Source organism: Girardinichthys multiradiatus, chromosome 14, assembly GCF_021462225.1.
Source record: "Girardinichthys multiradiatus isolate DD_20200921_A chromosome 14, DD_fGirMul_XY1, whole genome shotgun sequence".
In the NCBI taxonomy this organism is placed as follows: Eukaryota; Metazoa; Chordata; class Actinopteri; order Cyprinodontiformes; family Goodeidae; genus Girardinichthys; species Girardinichthys multiradiatus.
In genome coordinates, this window is record NC_061807.1 from 34,895,023 (window position 1) to 34,918,935 (window position 23,913).

At 39.5% G+C, this 23,913-nt stretch overlaps 1 protein-coding gene across 3 annotated transcripts in view; it reads left to right on the forward strand.

The window, feature by feature from the left end:
* Nucleotides 1–23,913, forward strand: part of htr2cl1 (5-hydroxytryptamine (serotonin) receptor 2C, G protein-coupled-like 1) — a 319,756-nt gene that overhangs the window by 40,202 nt on the left and 255,641 nt on the right. The gene's annotated exons all lie outside the window — the stretch shown is intronic.

Below are 23,913 nucleotides of genomic sequence, written 5' to 3' on the forward strand. Positions count from 1 at the left end.
CAGGTCCAGACTGCAACAAATAATCAGGAATGCAGAGAGAATAATCAGGGCTGACCTTCCCTCTATCCAGGACTTATACAGGTCTAGGGTCAGGAAAAGAGCTGCTAAAATCTCTGCAGACCCCACACACCCTGCACATAAACTGTTCAGAGCTTTACCTTCAGGCCGCCGCTACAGAGCACTGTTCGCTAAAACCAGCCGCCACAGAGACAGTTTCTTCCCGCAGGCTGTTTCTCTGTTGAACATTCAATAAAGTACAAAACAACAGCATACAGATGTTGCAAATGCACCTTTTTATTATATATGTGAATATTGTACATTGTAAATTTGTATATTCTGTAATGCAAAAACAGAACAAAAGAGCAAAGTGTACCGGAGTCAAATTCCTTGTTTGTATGCACGAACTTGGCAATAAAGCTGATTCTGATTCTGATTCTGATTCTGATTCTCTGCAACAGTAAGAATCCATCCACTACAATATCTCAACATAATTCTTCACTACAGATAATAACCCCTCCTCCTCAGTGCCAAACTGGAAGCCTGCCAATATCCCAGAAGGACAATCAACTTGTACATTGTTGTCAATAAACCTTTCAAACCTTCACATTGTGTCTGTAGTTGTTGCCAGTGCTAGAGTCAATATTCAAACCATTATGACAATTATTAGAATTGCACATATGCTTAATGTCCTTCTTGTGAAGGTTTGTGGCATTTTGTCTCAGTCCATAATGGCTTAAGTGGAACTCCCTTAGCCGCTAAGGCACTGGAGGCAGATGACTACTCATGTAATTTTCATGGTGGCGGCAGTGTATACCAGGAGCTCCCAGCTTTCACTTTGTTTTTGTGTTATGTTCTTTTTAACTCTTTTATGCCATGGCAGCTGTGATGTCCCAAACAAAATTTGCTATGTATGTGTTACTGTCTTTGCTAATGATGATGAAAGACAATTCTGATTCTGACTCAACACAAAGCGTTAACCAAGCCATCATCAGGAAACCTTCCTTGTGCACTTAAAGCAGAGAATTTAGCACACTGTTACACTCAGGTGCTCTTTGGTGCTTGAAATACAGTCGATCTTCTAAAAACAAACTCGTCTAAAGCTGAACTTGTATAAATACAATGTGGGGCTGGGGTTGGAACAAATTACTTTAATTTCCATGATGTTCAATGGAGAAATGTATTTCCAAATTTTCAAGATACAAATAGCACATTGAAAATAATTTTAGAATAGAATAGAAATAGAATAGAATAGAATTCTTTATTTGTCATTGCTCCACATGGGTGCAACACCATTTTCAAAACAAAACAAAACAGAACAAAACAGTGCAGGCAAGTTCAGGTCCTTCTCAAAATATTAGCATATTGTGATAAAGTTCATTATTTTCCATAATGTCATGATGAAAATTTAACATTCATATGTTTTAGATTCATTGCACACTAACTGAAATATTTCAGGTCTTTTATTGTCTTAATACGGATGATTTTGGCATACAGCTCATGAAAACCCAAAATTCCTATCTCACAAAATTAGCATATTTCATCCGACCAATAAAAGAAAAGTGTTTTTAATACAAAAAACGTCAACCTTCAAATAATCATGTACAGTTATTCACTCAATACTTGGTCAGGAATCCTTTGGCAGAAATGACTGCTTCAATGTGGCGTGGCATGGAGGCAATCAGCCTGTGGCACTGCTGAGGTCTTATGGAGGCCCAGGATGCTTCGATAGCAGCCTTTAGCTCATCCAGAGTGTTGGGTCTTGAGTCCCTCAACGTTCTCTTCACAATATCCCACAGATTCTCTATGGGGTTCAGGTCAGGAGAGTTGGCAGGCCAATTGAGCACAGTGATACCATGGTCAGTAAACCATTTACCAGTGGTTTTGGCACTGTGAGCAGGTGCCAGGTCGTGCTGAAAAATGAAATCTTCATCTCCATAAAGCTTTTCAGCAGATGGAAGCATGAAGTGCTCCAAAATCTCCTGATAGCTAGCTGCATTGACCCTGCCCTTGATAAAACACAGTGGACCAACACCAGCAGCTGACACAGCTCCCCAGACCATCACTGACTGTGGGTACTTGACACTGGACTTCTGGCATTTTGGCATTTCCTTCTCCCCAGTCTTCCTCCAGACTCTGGCACCTTGATTTCCGAATGACATGCAGAATTTGCTTTCATCCGAAAAAAGTACTTTGGACCACTGAGCAACAGTCCAGTGCTGCTTCTCTGTAGCCCAGGTCAGGCGCTTCTGCCACTGTTTCTGGTTCAAAAATGGCTTGACCTGGGGAATGCGGCACCTGTAGCCCATTTCCTGCACACGCCATTGCACGGTGGCTCTGGATGTTTCTACTCCAGACTCAGTCCACTGCTTCTGCAGGTCCCCCAAGGTCTGGAATCGGCTCTTCTCCACAATCTTCCTCAGGGTCCGGTCACCTCTTCTCGTTGTGCAGCGTTTTCTGCCACACTTTTTCCTTCCCACAGACTTCCCACTGAGGTGCCTTGATACAGCACTCTGGAAACAGTCTATTCGTTCAGAAATTTCTTTCTGTGTCTTACCCTTCTGCTTGAGGGTGTCAATAGTGGCCTTCTGGACAGCAGTCAGGTCTGCAGTCTTACCCATGATTGGGGTTTTGAGTGATGAACCAGGCTGGGAGTTTTAACGGCCTCAGGAATCTTTTGCAGGTGTTTAGAGTTAACTCGTTGATTCAGATGATTAGGTTCATAGCTCGTTTAGAGACCCTTTTAATGATATGCTAATTTTGTGAGATAGGAATTTTGGGTTTTCATGAGCTGTATGCCAAAATCATCCGTATTAAGACAATAAAAGACCTGAAATATTTCAGTTAGTGTGCCATGAATCTAAAATATATGAATGTTAAATTTTCATCATGACATTATGGAAAATAATGAACTTTATCACAATATGCTAATATTTTGAGAAGGACCTGTAGTGCAAATTGAAGAAAAATAAACATTAAAAAGTTAAAAAAGTTATGAAGTTATAAAAAGTTTAAAAAAAAAAGTTATTAGAAGGACTGTGCAGGTGGAAAATATATATATACAAGAATATTTACAGGTTGTTCCAGTATTGCACATGAGGTAGTATGTTGCACTTAGTGTTGAAGAAATTGCACGGAATGTATTTACTGTTTATGTCATTATTGATAGTAACAGTTGTTACAGTGTACATGAGGCGTTCAGGGCAACAACAGCTCTCGGAAAAAAGCTGTTTTTCAGTCTTTTTGTTTTTGTCCTTATTGCCCTGAAACGCCTCCCAGAGGGGAGCAGTTGAAAAAGATGGTGACCGGGGTGTGAGGAGTCCCTGATGATGCTGCGGGCTCTCCTGAGGCAGTGGGTGGTGTAAATCTCTTCCAGGGAGGGGAGAGGGCAGCCAGTCAGTCTCTGGGCGATGTTGCTGACCTGTTGGAGCTGCTTCCTCTCTGCTGCAGTGCAGCTGGAGAACCACAGCGAGATGCTGCAGCTCAGCACCAACTCCACAGAGCAGCGGTAGAAGGACAACAGCAGCTCTGGTCGCAGGTTTTTCTTCCTAAGAATCCTCAGGAAGTACAGTCTCTGCTGCGCCTTCTTCAGGATCACTGTAGAGTTAGTAGTCCACGTCAGATTCTCGCTGATGTTGGTGCCCAGGAACCTGAAGTCCGGCACCATCTCCACCCTGTCCCCGTTGATGGTGATGGGCTGTGTGTCCTGTTTACACCTCCGAAAGTCAATGATGAGCTCCTTTGACTTGGAGGTGTTCAGAGTCAGGTTATTGTCCATGCACCATGCTGACAGATGCTCCACCTCCGCCCTGTAAGCCATCTCATCCCCTCCTGAGATGAGCCCCACCACCGTGGTGTCGTCCGCAAACTCGATGATGGTGTTGCTTGGGTGGGTGGGGGTGCAGTCGTGGGTGTAGAGCAGGGGGCTCAGCACACAACCCTGCGGAGAGCCCATGCTGGTCCTCCTTGGAGAGGACAGGTGGTGTCCTACTGTCAGAAAGTCCATAATCCAACTACAGGTGCTGTTGGAGAGACCCAAGTGTCCCAGTTTGCTCACCAGCCGGCTCGGGATAATGGTGTTGAACGCTGAGCTGAAGTCCAGGAAGAGCAGCCTCGCGTAGCTCCCTCGCTGCTCCACGTGGGTCAGCGTGGTGTGCAGAGCGGTGGTGATGGCATCCTCCGTGGACCAGTTGGCCCTGTAGGCAAACTGGTGAGGGTCGAGTGTGGGGGGCAGGTGTGAAGTGATATGACCCCGTACTAGTTTCTCGAAGCACTTCATGACGATGGACGTGAGTGCTACTGGCCGGTAATCATTCAGGCTGGTGATGTTAGTCTGGTTAGGCACAGGGACGATGGTGGAGGACTTCAGGGCGGGTGGGATGGAGCACTGGGAGAGGGACTGGTTAAAGATGGTGGTGAAGATCCACGCCAGCTGGTCTGCGCAGTCCCTCAACACCCTTCCAGTCACCCCGTCGGGTCCAACAGCTTTGCGCGGGTTCACTGCTCTCAAGACTCTCCTCACCTCCTCTGTCTCCACAGTAAAGGTCTGGTTGTCGAGGGGTGTGGACTCCAGTGTGGGCCCCGCTGGTGGTTCAACCTCGAAGCGAGCAAAGAAGTGGTTAAGCTCCTCCGCCAGTGAAGCGTCCCCAGAGATCACGGTGGTGTTGCTGGATCTGTAGTTGGTCACGTGCTGGAGTCCCTGCCACACCTGTCTGCTGTTATTGCTGCTGAAGTCGGCCTCGATCCTCTGCCTGTAGTCGGCCTTGGCCTCTCTGATGCCTCTCTTCAGCGCAGCACGAGCACAGCTGTAACGCTCCCCATCTCCAGACCTGAAGGCGCTGTTTCTGTCCCTCAGCAGTGCCTTGACATCCTTGTTCATCCAAAATTTCTGGTTAGGAAACACCTGGATGCACTTCTCCACTGTGACAGTGTTGACACAGTGGTGGATGTAGCCAAGCACCGCTGAGGTAAACACCTCCAGGTCCCTGTGGCTGAAAACGTCCCAGTCTGTGCTTTCAAAGCAGTTCTCCAGCTGCAGAGAGGCACCATCTGGCCAAGTGGTCACGGTCCGGGTTGTGGGGGGTGAACGCTTCCTCAGCGGTGTGTAGGCCGGAATCAGGAGCAGGGATATGTGGTCAGAGGCTCCCAGGTGGGGCAGCTGGGTGGCCCTGTAACCATGCTTCATGCTCGAGTAGGCCTTTCCCAGAGTCCTGGTTCCCCTGGTGGCACATTTAATGTGCTGGTGGATTTTCGGGAGCACTACTTTCAGTTCAGCATGGTTAAAATCCCCTGTGACCACATGCACTGCTTCCGGGTGTTTATTCTGTTGTCGACTGAGCGCGTTGTGGAGGTGGCTAAGGGCCAAGCTAGCCAAGACAACGGTAAACTCACAGGGAAGGTAAACAGGCCTGCATCTGACCGTGATGAACTCCAGGTCAGCGGAGCAGTGCCTATCGGTGTTGGACATGTTTGTGCACCAGCTGTTCACATAAATACACAGTCCTCCTCCCCTGGTCTTACCGGAGTCGCGGCTCCTGTCGTGCCGGTGTGCTGTGCGGCCTGCTAGCTCGATAGCCATGTCTGGAATGGATGAATGAAGCCAGGTCTCCGTGATCAGCAGGATGCAACAGTTCCGAACGTGCCTATTAGCTTCCAGCTGGAACTTCATCTCGTCCATCTTGTTTGCAAGGGATCTGACGTTGGAGAGGAAAACGCTGGGCAGTGAGGGTCGGTTTGGTCGCTTCCGCAGTTGGACGAGGACCCCAGCCCAGCATCCACGCTTTTGCTTCCTCTCCCTGCGCCACCTCCTGCTTGCGAGGATGAGTGCCCACCGAGAGTCGGGTGTCCGGGCTAACTCCGGTGGTAAGTTGTGTGTGTTTGTAAAGTCTTCAAATGTGGGCTGGTCACACCGTAATCCGATACGGAAAAGAAAAAAACGGATTTTGTTTGCATTCAGAGGTTCTGCTGTCCCCATTTTATTTTTACTGATCCCTGCTCTTCTAAATTTGTAATGTTATATTTATTTAACTGTACACATTGTACCTACTTATTACTGTTTTTAGTAGGTTCACATTGAACCTACAAAAGACAGTAATTGTTTCATCCATCCTTTCATCATTGCTTTAGTCACAATTTGTTCTGACCTAAGACAACATCGTTTGACATCCATACATTTTCCACTAAGTGAAGCTGTTTGTTTTTAGATGCTATCTGCTGGAGTGCCTGGAAATTGTTTGTCTACTGATTGCCTAGTTTCTTCATGTTTTACCCACTGTCAGATAAAGTAAGGTCAGGTAAAGGAATGAAAGTTAAACTGAAAATACAAGGATCAATTTTTGGTAAAGACCACTTTAAAACAATACAAAAAGTCCAGCTGGTTGGAAGCAAAGTATAAAAACAATGCAGTGGTGGGTGAAAACTTTGGGCACAGAATCATACATTTCTGCAACAAAAACCTAATGGGAAACAACCCTAAATTATCCATGCAGGGGAAACAATTCAAAAAATTATCTCCCTAGCATTATATTCATAATTCATTACCAAAAACACTCCTTATGATTCTAAAAATCAGACCTAATAAGGAAAAGTCTGACTGTAAATAATATGTTTTGCGGATAGCCATATGATCTCAACCCTCCTAAACAAAGACATTAAAATACAAAAAAGTGAAACATTTATGAACAGTACAATATTTATAGAAAATGATCAATTCATATATACATAGCAATGATAATCAACTTTAAAAACTCAATACCTTCTAATAATATAATAATAAAAAATAAGACATTTATTCACCAAAATCTAATAAAAAACATTCATTTAGAAATTAGGGCTTTTCTTAGAAAGACAAAAATGCAGAAATTAGAAGCTGGTACCACAAAGGTTCTTTGATTTGGGTTTTCAGCCTTAATACAACATTTTATTCCTGTAGATTTTCAAAGAGAAGCAAGGACAATTAGAGAAAAAAAACTACCACAGATGGTGACAAAAGAGAATGACTATGTAAGAACGCCAAGGGCAATAAATCAAACAACGAGGCAATGAATAACAGAACATTAGGAGGAAATTGAAACAGATGAAACTAAATGTCACTCAAGGTCTTTCAAAGTATTTTTTTTTCTGACAGATTAAATCTGTTTTCCAAAACTAAAACCTCAGTATGGTTTCCTAATATGAATGATTTATCCAGGTTTACACAGATTTATACAGGGTCTTTAAAAGTCATAAAAAGTCTAAATGATCTTCAAATACATTTGCTTAGGTTTTAAATCTTTTTGCTCGTTTATGTATTGCTTCTTCCATCACCTTTCTGTTGCTACAGTCATTTGTTGTAAATCTGCTGTGGTCTTACTGTATTGTTTCACACTCTAATCAAACTACAAGGCAGCAGAAAATGCCACTGAACGCAGAGCCATAATGACATTTTAATTTATGGGCCAAGTTGGAGGAAATGTACTGTTAGCCTTCCCTGTGAAAAAATATTGTGTCAGTAAACATGTTTTCTGTATTATTCTTTGTTTTAGACAAAGATGCCCTACTCAAGGCCAAGCTATGTGCTAGTTCCTTGACGGTTCTAATCCAGTGTCTCTTGCTCAACCTGCTAGCTAGGCAAAATACACTAAAAGTCCATGACAGTGATCAAAAAAACTAAATGTAACACATAGGTTACGAAGCTTCTAGGGTATACATTTTATAATTAATCTAGGCCCTAAATTAAAATATTGGTGCTCTTTCAAAGTCTTAATTTCAACTCAATCCAACTTGATACAAAAAGACAAAAAGTGAAATGATTATTTTAGATATGTGTAGGCAGTAGCAGATATTAACTACATGTGCTAATTCTATTTTGCTATGTTTGTTTCATTATGTAATGCTCTGCACATTTGTTTTTACCACTGAGTTAATTTGCAGCTAAGACTTTACATGTAAAACATTTGAACAATTTATAAAGATAGACATTTGATGAAAATAATTGACCAGGCAAACTTAGACTGCAGATAATTTACAGTTCTGTTAAAAAGCATTTGCCTACCTACATATTTCTGCTGTTCATGCTGTTTTTGTCACATTTAAATGTCTCAGATAATCAAACAAATTAAAACCAGACAAGGATAACCTAAGTAAATCTACTTTTACATTTTGAAATGATTATCTCATTTATTAAGGGGAACATACTTAGCTAAACCAAAGAATACATTGTCTAAAGAAATCATCTGCCTAATAGATGCAATAAATAAAGGGAAGACAAATAACTTACTGGGAACGCCTTGGGATACCCCAGAATGAGCTGGAGGATGTCGCTGGGGAGAGGGATGTCTGGGGTTCACTCCTGGAGCTGTTGCTCGCACAATGGATGGATGAACAGATGGATGGATGGACTTGAATAATAAACAAATTTGATTGCATTTTTTGATAACTAGGGTCAACTGGAATGTATGTTTTTAACTTGGAATCTGTATAATTCTGTCATATCCTCTGAGCTGGGAGCTGTCAGTTTGTGTTGGCGTCTCTCTCTCCTCTCTCCTTGAGGGCTTGACTGGCAGGTGCTGCTCCATAGCTGCAGGTCATAAAGCAGTAATCAGAAGGAGCACGAAGAGTTGCAGCGTCCTTCAGGCTAATGTTAGATTGTTTTTACTCACCAGCTTGGTGATCCGACCTACCCTCTCTAGCACATTGCTTAAGACTATTTTCTCGTAGTTGTAGACTTCACCTCTCGTCTTAACTCAAGTGCCAACACTAACCTTTTCGCACTTCCTCCTCTGGATTCCAGAAGTGACTCCCTGGGATGTGCCTTAGTGCACTGCCCTGCTGCTTCTCTGGTTGCCCTCCTAGTTCCTGCTGCTGGATTTCTCTCGGATGTTCTCTTGCTCACCTGCCTGTCTGCCTTCCCACGCTCTTCGCCTGACATCAGCCAGTACCAAACCTCAAACCGCCCCCGACAGCAACACACTTCTTCTCAGATAATCGTATCACATCCTCCAGCTCGTTTCCTCTCGCCAGCAACACTAAGAGATCAAACAATATTCAAGACATCATCAATACCTCAACAATCCTCTGGCCGGCAGTATAAACCCCATTCCCTCCTCAGTACTTTCCATGGAGGCCCGTGTTGGACCTACCTTGAAACTCTGCTTGTTTGATTGTTTAATAAACCTAATTTAACTATCCGCCTTGTCTGTACTTGATGCTTCCACCAGAGTCACAAACAAACCCAATATGACAGATACAATTGATCCTACTTTGAAGAGTGCCTTGACACGACGTGGATGGATGGATGGATGGATGGATGGATGGATGTTGCCAGAAAGAGTGAAAATTCTTTGACATTTACATGTAGTAAAAGGTACTAAATGTACATAGCTAATGTATTGGTTCAGCCATCGCAGATAGTAAAATAATATTAAATAATAAACTGTTTGGCAGCAAGAAAGTAAAGTTCCTGCCTAATCAGTCATAATGATAGCCTTTGGTGTACAGGAAGTGTCAAGATCTATGGGTTTGAAATAAGCTCATACTTGCTTTCTCTTACATCTTTTATCTACTTTTTCACTCACTGATTTATTTTTTCAATTTTATCCAGGTTTTTACTTTCCCTCTCAGTCATTAGTTTCTGCAGGTTGTCTTGTACCGTTCACTTCTTGCCCCATTCTAGCCAGTTCTAGAAATCCTGCTGTCTGTGATGGAATGAGACACGAAGTGTCAAAAGCTGACTGGCTGAATCATTCTTTCCATTCCTGTCAGTCTGTGTTTGTTTTACTTTTGCTCGCCTGCAGGCACAGACAGCTCAGGAGAGAGGGTGAAAAGGAGGCGACAAAAAAATGGATCCACTCTTTGTCAGTTTCTATTCACACTTGTTTGTCTTTGGCTGGTAAAATGATCTTTCCAACCTCATCAAGGACTATCAGTTTAACCTTTCCCGCTGTTGTGTGTGTGTTGCTGTACTTAACTCAGCAGCAATAAAAGAGTCAGATTCCAGTTGTCGACTGATGAAAGGTGAATTAAAATCCACGCTCACAAAACCTACAGGAATGTTTCTGTGACATTTTGTTCTTGACTGAATGTCAAAAACCTTGACACAGAACATTGATGAGTAAGACGATGTGGCACAACTAAAATGACCCTCCTGGTGTTTTTTCTCCCCTGAAGTAATTCTAGTTATTTATGTACATAACATCTAATGTGATTAGTTAAGAATACTTTAGTAGATTCTGGGCTGTTCTATTATACAAACTTAATTTTTTTTGTTATTGAATCTGGTAACATAGAACGTATCAAAAGTATAATTTAGAATTGAAAAACCATAAAATTCTTAATGTGTGTTTTGACAAAAAAATAAAAATAAACTTTCTGTAATTTGTTTTCAGGCATGAGTATGAAAGGATTATAGCAGATGGGAGTCAGTTGCTATCTTTTGCGTTCCCAGGGAGCAATAGACCTAATTACAACGGTGAACTTATACATAAACCTCATTTAAATGAGTAAATGATATGTATATTTATAGATTTATATATTTTGCATAGGTTTAGACCAAGAAAAACTGCCTGCCCTCAGTGGCTCTAAGCTTGGACCCAAAATTTAAATTTGTGAAGTCCACAAAAAGTCTGTAAACAATGCCAAAATGTCAGAAGGCATAAACCACAACTCAGTGAGAGCTTCCTTTAATACACCGGTGGATATATTTCAGATCCTCAAACATCCTGCTTTCTTGTGTAAGGAAATCTGCCAACATAACAGGAGGAGAATTTTGGATGTCCACAAGTCTGGTTTATCTTTGGGTACAATATTTAAATGCCTGGATATGTTGTGTTCATCTGTTAAAACAATTATATGCAAGTATAAACAGCACAGTAATGTATAGTCAACTTCTTTTCAGGCAGACAACTGAGTATCTGTCCCAGAGATTAGTGTGTTTGGTGTGAAATGCATAAATCAACCCCAGAATTACAGAATTAAAGCAGCTGATGGAAGCTGGTAATAGCGTGTCATCATCCACAGTCTCAATAACCCTGTGTTGACGTAGGCTGAAAGACCACTCAGAGAGGAAGACGTCCTTACTCCAGGAGACCTTATTTTTGGAGGCATGTCCTACAGTATGGCAAAACTAAGATTTAAGTACATTGCCATAATAATCATCTTAATTAGTCAATAAGTGGTTTAAGGACAACAAAGTCAATGTTTTGGAGTGGCACCCACAAAGCTCGGATCTCTGTCCCTTAGAAAATTAGTCGGCAAAGCTGAAAAGCAAGGCAGCCTACAAATCTGACTCAGTTACAGCAGTTCTTTCAGGGGGGATGGGCAAAAAGCCAAGCAAACCATTGTGAGCCTGTGAGAGGATACCAAAAATGTTTAATCCAAGGTATGCAGTTTAAAAGCCAATTTACCAAACACTAAGAGAATAAAAGAAAACTTCTGGTCTTGACAAAATTTACAAACAAATCTCAAACAATTTTCTTTTTTATTATTCTGGAATTAAACTGATCTAAAACAGGAGACGTTTAGTGTGATTTAATGTCAGATCGTCAAGAAAAAAAAGAATGTGTATTTTTATACAATGTGTGTAAATATCTGATTTCATCTGTTCTATGGTTTTCTTCTGATCTTGAGTTCACACATGGTTAAATCTACATTTCTTAAAAAGTTCTTAATGCAGGTGTATTCGTGCGGGTTTTGCTCTGCCTATTCATTACATGCACAGCTAAAAACACTGTATTATATCATGCTTGAAAAAATCTGTCAATTGAGTTTCATGTCAGAATATTCTAGGATTAGAGAGATAGCATAGTTTTTGTATTAATTGTTTTGAATAATATTATGTGTGAGTTAATCTAAGTGTTTAAGTGACATCCTGAGTCGGATGGTGCTTTATTCTGAATCCCAGTTCCAAGTTATCAAAGCGCTCCTGGGCTGCTATCAGTGTGCAATCACCACCAAGGAAATTGTGTTTGTGTGAGCACTGACAGTGATGCATTTGTCTTTGTGTCTGGCTGTCTAGCCACCTTTCCCTTCTAGTAGAATGTTGATCCTCTTCCTACCACTAACTGGGAATATGTACAGGTTTATGGTTTCTGTCCTATTTAAGCATAAAACTAACTGTTCAATGTTCTATATGTACTAATAAACTTACAATTGGGCTCTTTACAAATTGTCTTTAAGTACAGTATGTTGCTATTAAGGCACAAAAATGCAAATTAGGAACCAAAAGTAAAAGTCCAGTTTACAGTTAAGCCAAACGTTATGCAATCCCCTGGCCGATTTAGATTAAAATTATTTTCATTTAACCAAGAAGGATTATAAGAAGAATTATACACTCTTCAATATCTAAAGGAACAATCTTTATTGGCATTACAACAATCACATCCTTATAACTGTGGATGAGATTATGCACTCTTCTACTGGTATTTTGATTATTTATATTTGACGTTGAGCTTCAAGTCTTTGAGGTTGGAAGGTCTGGTTTCCATCACTGTAATCGTTAGCTCCCTCCAAAGATTCTTTTTTAGATTCAAGTCAGGACTCTTCAAAATCAGGGCAACTTCAAAAGATTAATGTTTCTTCCAGTCAGAGGAAACATGTTGGTAAATAAAAAGACTATTTTAAACCTAAATCTACCAGAATAATTATGGGGCTACATATATTTTTCAAGTTTCCAAAAAGTTTGAGTTTTTTCTTTCAAAACATCAACCACTTTTTGAAACTGCAAGTAAATTTATTTTGAAGTAAACTTTAAGGAGGGGTCCATCTGAAAGTCCTGAAGAGGATGTGTCACAAACTCAATATAAAATAGTTTAAATTAAATTGCGTCTCAATTTTAGAAGAACAGCACCAAAAGTACTGGCAAGTAGGTTGTGAAAACCAAAAGACTGTGCAGTGTTGTCCAGTCTTGGTCATGTTTTGGTATAAAGGACTCAAATGCAGAGCGAAACAGAAATTTGGAAGAATGCTTTAATAATAATGAATAAGATAAATCTTACAAAACAGGTCTTGCACAAAGAGGTGATACTGGTAGCTCTAAAAGCCCAGAGAGCATAAATTCAACAGAAGGAACCAATGACCAACAATGACCATCAAAGAGCTTAAATAGGGGATGGAACAGGTGAAGCTAAAGAAACAATTAGGTGGCGCAGGTGAGCTGAATGATATCAACTACATAGTGGCTCAGACTAAAATAAAAGAAGCCAAACAGGAATACACAGGAACAATCTAACCAAAGTGAAAATCTAACAGATGTAACACAAAATACACAATGAGCAGAATACAAAAGATAAGTAAGAAACTAAGCCTAAAGGAATGAACTAATAAAGCACCATGTAGAGAACATAAACAATAATGAGCACAGGAAAATGAACTGGATGAGGCTAGACTGAAGATCATAATAAATAAAGGCAAGCTCAAAACAAGGATATAACCATAGAAAAAACAAACACCTTGAGATCCTGACAGTCCTGGTCCTCTAGGAACACATATCTGCATGCTTTAGATGTTTTGCTGTGTCAACATGTCTAATTTAAACTGAAAAGCAATCAGAAGGCTCTGTATAACAAGACAAGCATATGAGGTAGATCACTGCTTTGAATCAGATTTATTGAAGTAGAGAAATCTAAAACATGGACATGTTTACTTTGAAATACATATGCTTGGGTTAAAACGGCAATGTAATGCTACCACAGACAAACTGGGATGGTTTGTGAAGGAAAGTCACAACAGCAACGTTAAATAAAGCATTATGAATAACTATAAAATAAGATGCAATGAAGTATGAATATATGTAAGGGACAAGTGGTGAGTAAGTACAATTTCAGCCACCTTGTCATAGTCTCTACCAGTTTTCACCATTGCGGCTTTACAAAATAGCTTGAGCTGACTCAGATTGGATGGAAAAGATCTGTTAACACATATTTTCAAGTTTTCTCATAAATTCTCAATTGGACTCTGAGATGATCATTGAATATCGTTTATATAGTATCATTGTATCCTTTACTTATGAAAGTCATGCCATTGTAGCTTTGGCTGTATGTTTAGGGTTTCTGTCCTTCTGGAATGTGAACTTCTGCCCCAGTCTCAGGACTGTAACTGGTTTTCTTCTAGGCCTGCCCTGTCTTTAGGCCCACCCATCTTCTCATCAACTCTGACTAACTCCCCTGTCTGTGCTGAAGAAGGGCATCCCCACAGCATGATGCTGGCACCACCATGTTTCTTGGTTTGGATGGTGTGTTCAGGGTGATGTAAAGCTTTAGTTTCCCTCCATGCATTGTATTTTGCATTCTGGCCAATAAGTTCAGTTTTGGTTTCATCTGAGGAGACTGTCTTCCTCTATGTTTGCTGGAGGTTCTGTATGGTTTGTGGTAAACTTCTAAACAGTAAGTTCTTAAGTTCTTTTATTCATTCTTTAGGTGGATGTGCATGTTTTGGAAAGTTTGCAGTTGTTCCACACTTTTTCCATTTTAAGATGATGGATTGAACAGAGCTCTGTGAGACATTCAAAAGTTTAGAGAATGTTTTAGAACCTAATCCCGTCTCAAACCTTTCCACAACTTCTCCCTGACCTGTCTGCTGTGTTCCTTGGTCTACATGATGCTGTTTGTTCAGTAACGTTCTCTGACTAACCTCTGCGGCCTTTCCAGAACATTGACATTTATACTGAAATTAACATCAACACAGGTATGTTAAATTCAAACGGTATGTTATTGTAAATCTTCCTCTTACAGTAAAAATAAAGATAATTTTCTTTTGTTACCTATTTCAACCAGATCATTATAAATTGTTTTTTGTCAGCTGTAAAAGAAAAAAAAAAGTCGTCCATCCAGGTAATCACGACTGTGAGTCCGTGAAGCCTCCAATCAGCAGTTTCCAACAGTAGAGTTGCTCGCGTATGTCTGACTGCTTCACTGCAGGGCCATGAAACTGTCAGACTTGTTCTGTCACCTACACCTTCAGTCTATCGCCGAGCATGCAACTGTGCATGTCATGTGAGTGTCTGTGTAGACAATACAGGCGCTTCCTTGTGCTCTGCTTTTTTTTCTGCATTTAAATCAAGTCAAATCAGCTCACTGGCTCTAATTGGAGAGATTTAGAAATGTGTTTTGCTTGGCTGTCCTGCTGCAGGAGGTGAAAATCGGACAAACATGAACAATATGTTGCTGCGTATTTGGTCACAGTAGAATTTAGTCATCAGTTGTGCCATTCAGCCATCTTGGTTTTCCTAAAACACATTGGTTATTTTATTTTTTTTCCTTTTTACACAGCTACAAATACAAAATTATGCTTTTAAATATAATATATACAAACATGAAAAGAAATTCCCTTAAAAGAAAAACAAAAATGAAGTAGTGAACTGATCCTAACAACAAGCAGTAGGATCTTTCTGGTAATGGGAATGTATGTGATTTCCAGTATATTAACTACCCTAATTTAATGATATGAACACACAATTAAACAAAATGTATAACATGATCTAATTGACTTTGCTTAGGAGGTTTTCTGGGAAAGCCCCACTGGATGGTGAACCCAGTTAAGACCCAAAACTCACTGGAGGGTCTATACAGTCATATATAACAAATTACAATATGTGTTCTAATGAGGCTTGTTTGTCACATTAAAAGTAGTTTTATAAAGTGACAACTTTTAAGCCTATATAAAACATAGGTTTCATTACGCCCAAATCTTTTTTATCATTATTTGTTTATACTGGTCTGATGTAATATTCTAATCTTAAATGTTGTGGTGCCAATAGCTTCAAGCAGAAAAACATTATAAGCAACTGAAATGAATTGAAAACATCAGTCTCTTTATATAATTTACATAATGTGTTTTGCTGTGAATTGAGTTATTGAAATAAAATAACTTCTCAATAAGACTTTAGTTTATTGAATATCACTGTATATTCATCTGGCCTTAGGATAGCCCAGAACGAGCTGGAGAGTGTCTGAGGGCAGAGGCTTCCCTACTGGACCTGTTACCACAGTAACCCGATCTCGGATAAGCTGAAAATAACTGATGGATGATCTAACTGCTTTTATTAAACACAGAAAAACAACAATTGTGTTAACTAATGTAACATATGTTTGCGATTATATAAATGTGGTCAATAACCTTTATTTATCATTTTGATACATAAAATTATAAATAGTTGGGATTTTTTTGTAGTTAGTGTAAACGTAATACAGAAAGTATTGAAATTTTATATATAGTGGATATTTTATATATTGTACAAAGTTTCTTGGCAATAAATGTGACACCATTTCTCATTGAATGGTGTCACATTTGTAAGGAAAATGTATTTTGTGGGTTGAACAGCAAAGTTCGTATGTAGGTTCCCCTGCTAAATCCTCTCTGCCAATGCCAAATAGCTCATTCTGCTACTGAAAAAACAAGACATAGCAGTATATTCATTTAACAAACAGGGTCCTCAGTGATGCGTGAGAGATCTATACACAACCACCTGACACCTCCTACTCATGCTGGGCAACAGCTAGGTCACACACTGCTGTGGGATGGCATTCTGTTATTTACCAGCATTTGTCATAAATCAGACAATGTGTTTATTAGTTTTTTACTCACTCTGGTATTAACAGAACACTCAAACAATGAGGTCAATGTCAGAACTGCAGTGAAACCATTCCACCCTCTCCACTCCCAAATTGTGAAGCTATTATCTCTGATAAACTGTGGGGACAAGAATTGACAAGCTGGGGAATTGAGTTAGATCTCAGACTGTGGAGACATGGGATTGCCCCTGTGCAGAAATGTATCTGAAAATCTCTCTGCATTGATAACGATTCCAGTGATATTAACCTTTGCTTTTCCAGATACCACCGCAAAACATTACACTGCCTCCACTCAAAGCCTTTTGGCATTGGCTAAAAGGATTTAGCAATCTTATAATAACCCACATAGTGAACTCTGCTGCTCAACCAAAAAAAGTTTTTTCCTAAAAAATGCTGCACCATATAAGGAAAATAAAAAGGTTGTTTAACAATGTCATAACACTACGAGTTAGTAAAAAGAATTCCCAGAGGTGTGAATACCTTACAGCTAGTCCCCATTTCAGTTAATTTTAGCTCTTAACTATAACCTAGACAATAATGATCATATCTGTGGAGTACAACACTTTTGTATTGGATATGAATAGTCTACACTTTTACAGTTGGACCATTGTTACATCTGTCCCCGTTTTCTCAGCCAGAAAACATCTGAAACAGTACACTAATAGAGGCTGGGGAGTGCTGAACTATTTTATCCTCTACACAGCTCGAGAAAACTCTGATCACCCTGACATTTCTTCTGACATCTAGCTAAAGGAACTTTAAACTACAGGGACAGTATGGCAGAACATTTTAACAGCTTTCAAACGTCAACTTTATGAAACCATTTGTTTCTGTTGTGCCTTGATACAGGTTCGTGTCTCTCTATTAAAAGCCACCTGTTACAGACTCTGTTTGCACGTCACACAAGTCATACTGAGCACATTCCACATAAAGTATTTGTAATTAGTAAACTGTACTTGTAAAATTGTACTTGTAAAATTGTACTTGTAAAAATCACAAACTCCAGTAGATTGACAGCTTCATCAACAACTGGCCTAGAGGGTCAGACTAGGAAAAAGAAGACTTAGTTTGCCTTTTCCTATGGGATTTTGGCACTATAACTAAAACCATCCCATTGCGTTGTATTTAAGTGCCCTCATGTTTTCTTTAACTAAATAATACAAAAAAACCTAATTTTCAGTGATGACATAAGCCTTTAATCCTTTCCTTTCCCCCCCTACCTTCCCTTGATCTCCTGTTGATTCTAACACTTGCCGCAGCAACATGATGCTTTGATGCATTCGAAAACTGACTGCAGAATGTCAGGATAAAAGTAAATGGTATCATGAATGATTCCACATCAGGGCTTTGAACAGATCAGACTCACTTTAATGTACTTGTCTGGGCCTTATTTCATATTTAATTTTTTTTCTCCCTTGCGCTATTTTGCTCATGAATGAGGCTCAGCAAATGTTCTCTCATCACTGTACGCTCACTTGTTTTAACCAACATCTGCGTCCTGTTGCTGAACAACCTTTGGATTTAATGGAGCTCAGCACAGGATGTGCTGCTCTACAATGAGCCGACATGGATGCTCACATTAGGTTGTTTTGGTCCAAGGACACCTTTGATTGTGTTTTTCTCAGGTCATTTGTTTCTGTTGTGTCACTGAAGCAGTCAATTCAAACTGAGCAAGTGTTGAAAACACAACACAGAAATTGACATAATGAGCAACAAAGACTTTAGTACCATCTGCACCTTCCCTTTTCCCAGTATAGCTTCAATCTGCTTCGGAGAATAAGCTTCATCTGTCGTTTGCCCCGGTGTTCCACCTACCTTCACACTGTGAAGGCAGATAACTTTATTAACAATTTGACATTAGATAATTGGATCTCAGTTTGCCACATTTGGCTTTAAAATGAACAAATCTTACTCTTAATGACTGATGATTGTCAGTGGATGATTGATGTATCTGTTCTTTTACGAACAACACTTCTAGGACTCCCGAGCTGTGCATTGGACACATTTAAAAAGACTATAAATTGAAAGTTATCATATCACTACACGGAAGGACAATGAATTTCCGCTTTCATGGTAAGACAGGTACAATATACCCTCTGAGAGATTGGTCTGTCACAGCTGGTGTCAATTTTGCAAGTAACTAGGTTTGTTTGTCCAAAGTCATGTGAGTGCTTGCTGAAAATATCAGAAAACGAGTTTAACACATCTCTCAAGTTGTCTTGTTGCGTACTAGTCAGATCAGGATTTAACAAATCTTTCAGTTGAAATGAAAACATTTCAATATTAATGGTACGCACATCCACCACAGAATATTTGAACCTGTTTAGCTTCCCTATTCAGCTTTTTTTCAGCTTTTGCACATGGTAATGCAACACCAGTCTCTGATTTAGCAGTACAGTGTGGTTCAAACACACTTATATAACCAGTGGGACAAGACATTTGAAATAAAAATCTGGTTGCCTCTAATGTTGACTTGCTTTACGTTACATATCCTGTGAGTTGAGGACTGTATTTATTTCACAAGAACCAAAAAAAAAGTTTCTGAACGTGGTAAAAACAAGAACAGAGTTTTATTGTTTTGTTTTTTTCTTGCCAGGACATGTCAGACTTTATAAATACATAACTCCTTGGAAGCCTTCCCACCATAGCATATGTCATATATTTTTTTTGCATGGCCACACCCACTTGGTTTTTACATTAGAGTCTATTTAACAGCAACTGGTTGTAAAAAAAAAAAAAAAAAGGGTTCTTAGCAGTTAAAGGATGTTTCCAGACAGATCAGTTAAAATACTCAAAACCAGCCAGTGTTTGATGAGTGTTTAGATTGGTCTAGTTTTCAAAATATTTGTCAGATATACCAGTTATTTAAGTGTTATTCACATATAATAGATTTTTGAATGACCCTATAATAGAGGATAATGATAGTTACTGCAAAAGGTTCTGGTTTGACTTCCCAGTTTGCTGTTAAAACAGATTAAAACGGATATCATTTCATTCTGAACTTCATCGTAGATGTCTCTAATCTATCATTCTGTGTGAGTAAAACTTCCACTCACGAATCCCATGGGTTTATATTTTGAACAAATCATTGCAATGTCATAGGTTAAAAAATGTCTGCATAGACGTTTTTCACAGCGATTGAAAAATTACTCAAAACTGAAAACTGAGTCTGATAGGTCAAAAGAAAACACAATGGGGGAGCGGTAAAGTCAAGGTTTCTTTGTCTCAAAGCAAATTCCTCTAGCATCTTTTCAGCTGCTCCCAGGCTCTTCCCAAGATGAGGGATAATATTTCTTCTTGGAGTACTGGATCATTACAGGGGTCTTATCCTGGCTCGGGATGCATTCCTAATAACTAGAAACACCAGCAGCTATTTTCCTTTTAGCCCCACAAATGCTCAACCAGTTTCAGTGAACCACTGTGCCCAGTAGTCCAGGATAGAAAACCTAGCAAAAAAGCTTTGCAGAAATGTTCTTTTGGTAAATATAAAGTGTACTCCCAAAGAAAAGAAGAAGGTCATGTTGACAGACAAAACAGATAGCCTTGCAAAAGTATTTTAGACCATTTCAAATCTACAAAGACACGGCAGTCCACCTAAACTGAAAGGCCAGGCACGGAGCAGTTAAGAGACTCCAGAAAATGACCTATTTCATGTTCAAAGTTCACCAGCTAAAGATTCTAAACTTCCTTCACAGCTCTAACATGAACTAGTTCTCATTCATTTATAATATGTCAGAAATAAAATTTGAAAAAATTTAATATTGTTCAGAAATATTCATATTGATAATGCCATTACTTATCATTCATTTTAATCTGTCCTATTGTCTTTACTTAAATAAGCTGTATTTTATAAAGGCGAAATTCCCAAAGCAACTGCTTTCATTAAGATATTTTACTTCCTTCGTCATCAGAAAGCGAAACTGAAAATTTGACCCATAAATGTCCATTTAGACTTTGAACCCTTTATTACCAAACTCACTGCAGATACATATGTATTTTGTTTTGCTCGTTAAATGGTCAGTGTGCAGTGAAAATGCACTATAATACAGACTAACTGCTAGATCTGAAGATGTCTTGGAACAAAGGGTAAAAGCGACCATTGCGATGGTGATAGGGGTTTATCCTGAAACCGGTGGGTTGCCAGTTCGAACCCCCGCTCTGTCTCAGTCATTTTGTCCTTGGGCAAGACATTTCACCTGCCTTGCCTGTTGATGGTGGTCAGAGAGCTCGGTGGCGCCAATTGTATGGCATCCTCACTGTGGCTGTATTGTAATCTTAAAGTGTCAGTGAGTGAATGTGTGTATGAATGGAAGGATGAATGATTGTAGTGTAAAGCGCTTTGGGGTCCTCTGACTCGATAAAGCGGTATACAAATACAGGCCATTTACTATATATTTTTTTTATACTGTTAAAAAAGATTGTTTAAACTGAAATTTTAACATTTTGAGCATATACATTTCGGAGCATGTTAGCCATCATATATCGTAATGAAACAACTGAGTTCCTTCAAGCATGCCCTCAGATAGCCAATCAAAATCTTTCAATCCTGCCATAACCCATACATCAGCTCCCACCAAAGTCGACTGACCACTGCAGGAAAGGAGATTAATGAGAAAAAACTAGGGTCTGCTCAGAAATAATGAAGAGGCAGAGAAGTGTGGAAAAATGGACAGTGGAGGAGCAGTGGAAGTAATATGGGATTGTAAGCTGAATTTTTATGAGGAAGAAGTAAGTGTACAGTATCAGGTTTAAGAAGTGCTGTGCAGTGTCACCTCAGCACAGCGGGAGATAGTGTGGAGAACTGTAACCCAGAATTTTCAGGGTTTACCTCAAACAGGAAACAGATTCTAAAATGCCTAATAAATCAAGTAGCAACTATTATAATTAGAAATTGGATCAACCTGTTTCTACTTTATGATAATGAAACAGGCTGATCATGATGTACTGTATCAATAAAGAAGGCCTGTGTTGCTGTATTAACTTTATATATATGGTTAATGGCCTGCAGTTGTATAGCACTTTATCAAGTCCCCAGAGACTCTAAAGCACTTTACACTACAATCAGTCATTCACCCATTTATGCACACATTAACACAATGACTGATTGTAGTCTAAAGGCTGCCATACAATCGACACCACCAAGCCTTCTGACCACCATCAGCAGGCAAGGCGGGTGAAGTGTCTTGCCCAAGGGCACAACAACTGAGACAGGTGGAGTGGGGATTTGAACTAGCAACCCACCGGTTACAGGACAAACCCCTAACACTTCTACTCACCAAAGCTATTGGCAACCCTGGTAAAACTGTAAAATCTTTTGCAGTAATAGGTCAAAGGGTTTCAGGATAGTAGTGAAGGGATAAGACACAGCTTCATAAACATTCATTCATAAATATGGATGACAGAAACTATGCTGGAGCACATCTAAAATATATTAGTAATCCTTGGTAAAAAACACCTGCAGGTGGCTGAACAATACAGCCAGGAAGAAGCAGAGTACTTGAATAAGATCTAAAACAGAAAAGTATTTGAAGAGCCAACCCTTCATGGTATTATTTCTGATTATACTTAGTAATTTTAACAAATACCTTTCTTTCTGTGTGTCAGTTGTGGTTGGCACACTAGATTTAGCTGAGAGTGGCGTTGGGCAGAAGGGGTGTGACGTCTGATTGCAGATGATGAGCTCTGGTTAGAGGATCAATGAAGGGGAACCAGTTTTCCCTGTCACCTTGGCCTATCACTGCAGAGGCAGCCTCGAGGTCCCAAACTGACAAAGCACAAAATCATTACGTAGCTCTCTCTTCTGAAATTGTTGTGTATGTGTGTCTTTGTGTGTGTCCTCTAAGACAGCATAGTTTTTAACCCCACTTTCAGTAAATATTTATGCCTCCCTTGAGAACATTGATGTTTCTCCAACCAATCTCTGCAGCTGTCACAGAACATCTGCACCATCTGCATTTAATACTGAGATTAAATCACACACAGGTGGACTATTTAATTATTAAGTGACTACTGAAGGCAGTTGACTGCACTGGATTTTATTTTTTGACATTGGCATACACGTCAACCCTACATGGATAATTCATTGAACATTGACCTATCATAGTCTTTAGTGCAAATAACCACACACTTCTATGTGAATAATCATTTAAGGCAAACATTGTTGTAAAAACCCAAGAGATATCTGAAATTGGAATTGTTTAAACCTGGCAGAAGTTGTCTTTGGTCTGGGCCATACCCTGTCTAGGTGTTAACGTTCCCTCTGGGAATACCGTACGAGGATTAGTACAGCAAGATGACTCTACGGGAGTTAGCTAATGCAGATAATCTATTCATAATCTATGAAAAACATTTTCCACTACCTCACCAATTCCATCACATGGGTGTGCTGTTTTGGTTTTGTCAAGGAAACTGTCCATCTATCCATTTACCCATTTAAACTTTAAAGACATTAATAGCAGTGAAGAGAAACCTCAAAAAGATCATAACTGCCATTAGATGATTCCCCTGTAGTTCGAAGCATTCATTATGTTGAGCAGATCAGACATGAACAATGAGCTGATTACAGCATAAAGCCTTTTAAAAGGTGATGTCAGATTAGTCATATGTTTTCATATTCATATTGACATTAGATAGATTTGAAATGAATCATATAGAATGTCTGACCAGAGCACAGTTTAGTAATTCATCTGCAAAAATGTCAGAAATAAACACACACCACCACTACAAAGTAGAAATAGATCATTTGATACAGACAGATGAGCAAGAGAAGATACAGGCACACAAAGTCAACTAAGCATGCACTCCTTATTGATTTATTCAGAAGTTGTGATCATTCTTTCTTAAGACATCTTTTCATGAAGGCTCACATTTTCATGCATGTCCATCCTAACAGGCTCGCCAACTGATTCAGAACAAAAAAACGATCAATGCTTTAGTACACAAATCATTTAGTGATGCCACCAACTCCCTGCTCGCATATGTTGCTTGGCTGAGTTGTTTTATGAAATTTAATTCAAGTTACAATATACACCTTCATTTCACTCTTATTAAATTCTTCCTATCAAGCATTAGATGAATATGGCAAAGGAGTTTAAACATTTATCTTGAGGTATATAATGAGAAGTTGGCTGTGAAAACGAATCACACATGTATTGAGCCCTAAATTCATTTTAGTCATCTTCCATGGAGAGAGAATGCAGATGAACAGCCTTGAAATTGTTTTTGCCCTTTTACATAATTGTTTCTTTTTGATTCTTTGTCAAACCAAACTTTTTCAGATCATCAACCAAATGTCAATGTCACACAAAGATAGCCTGAGTAAATACAAAGAGTAGTTTATAAATGATTTTGTTTCTTTTAAAGGAACAAAGTT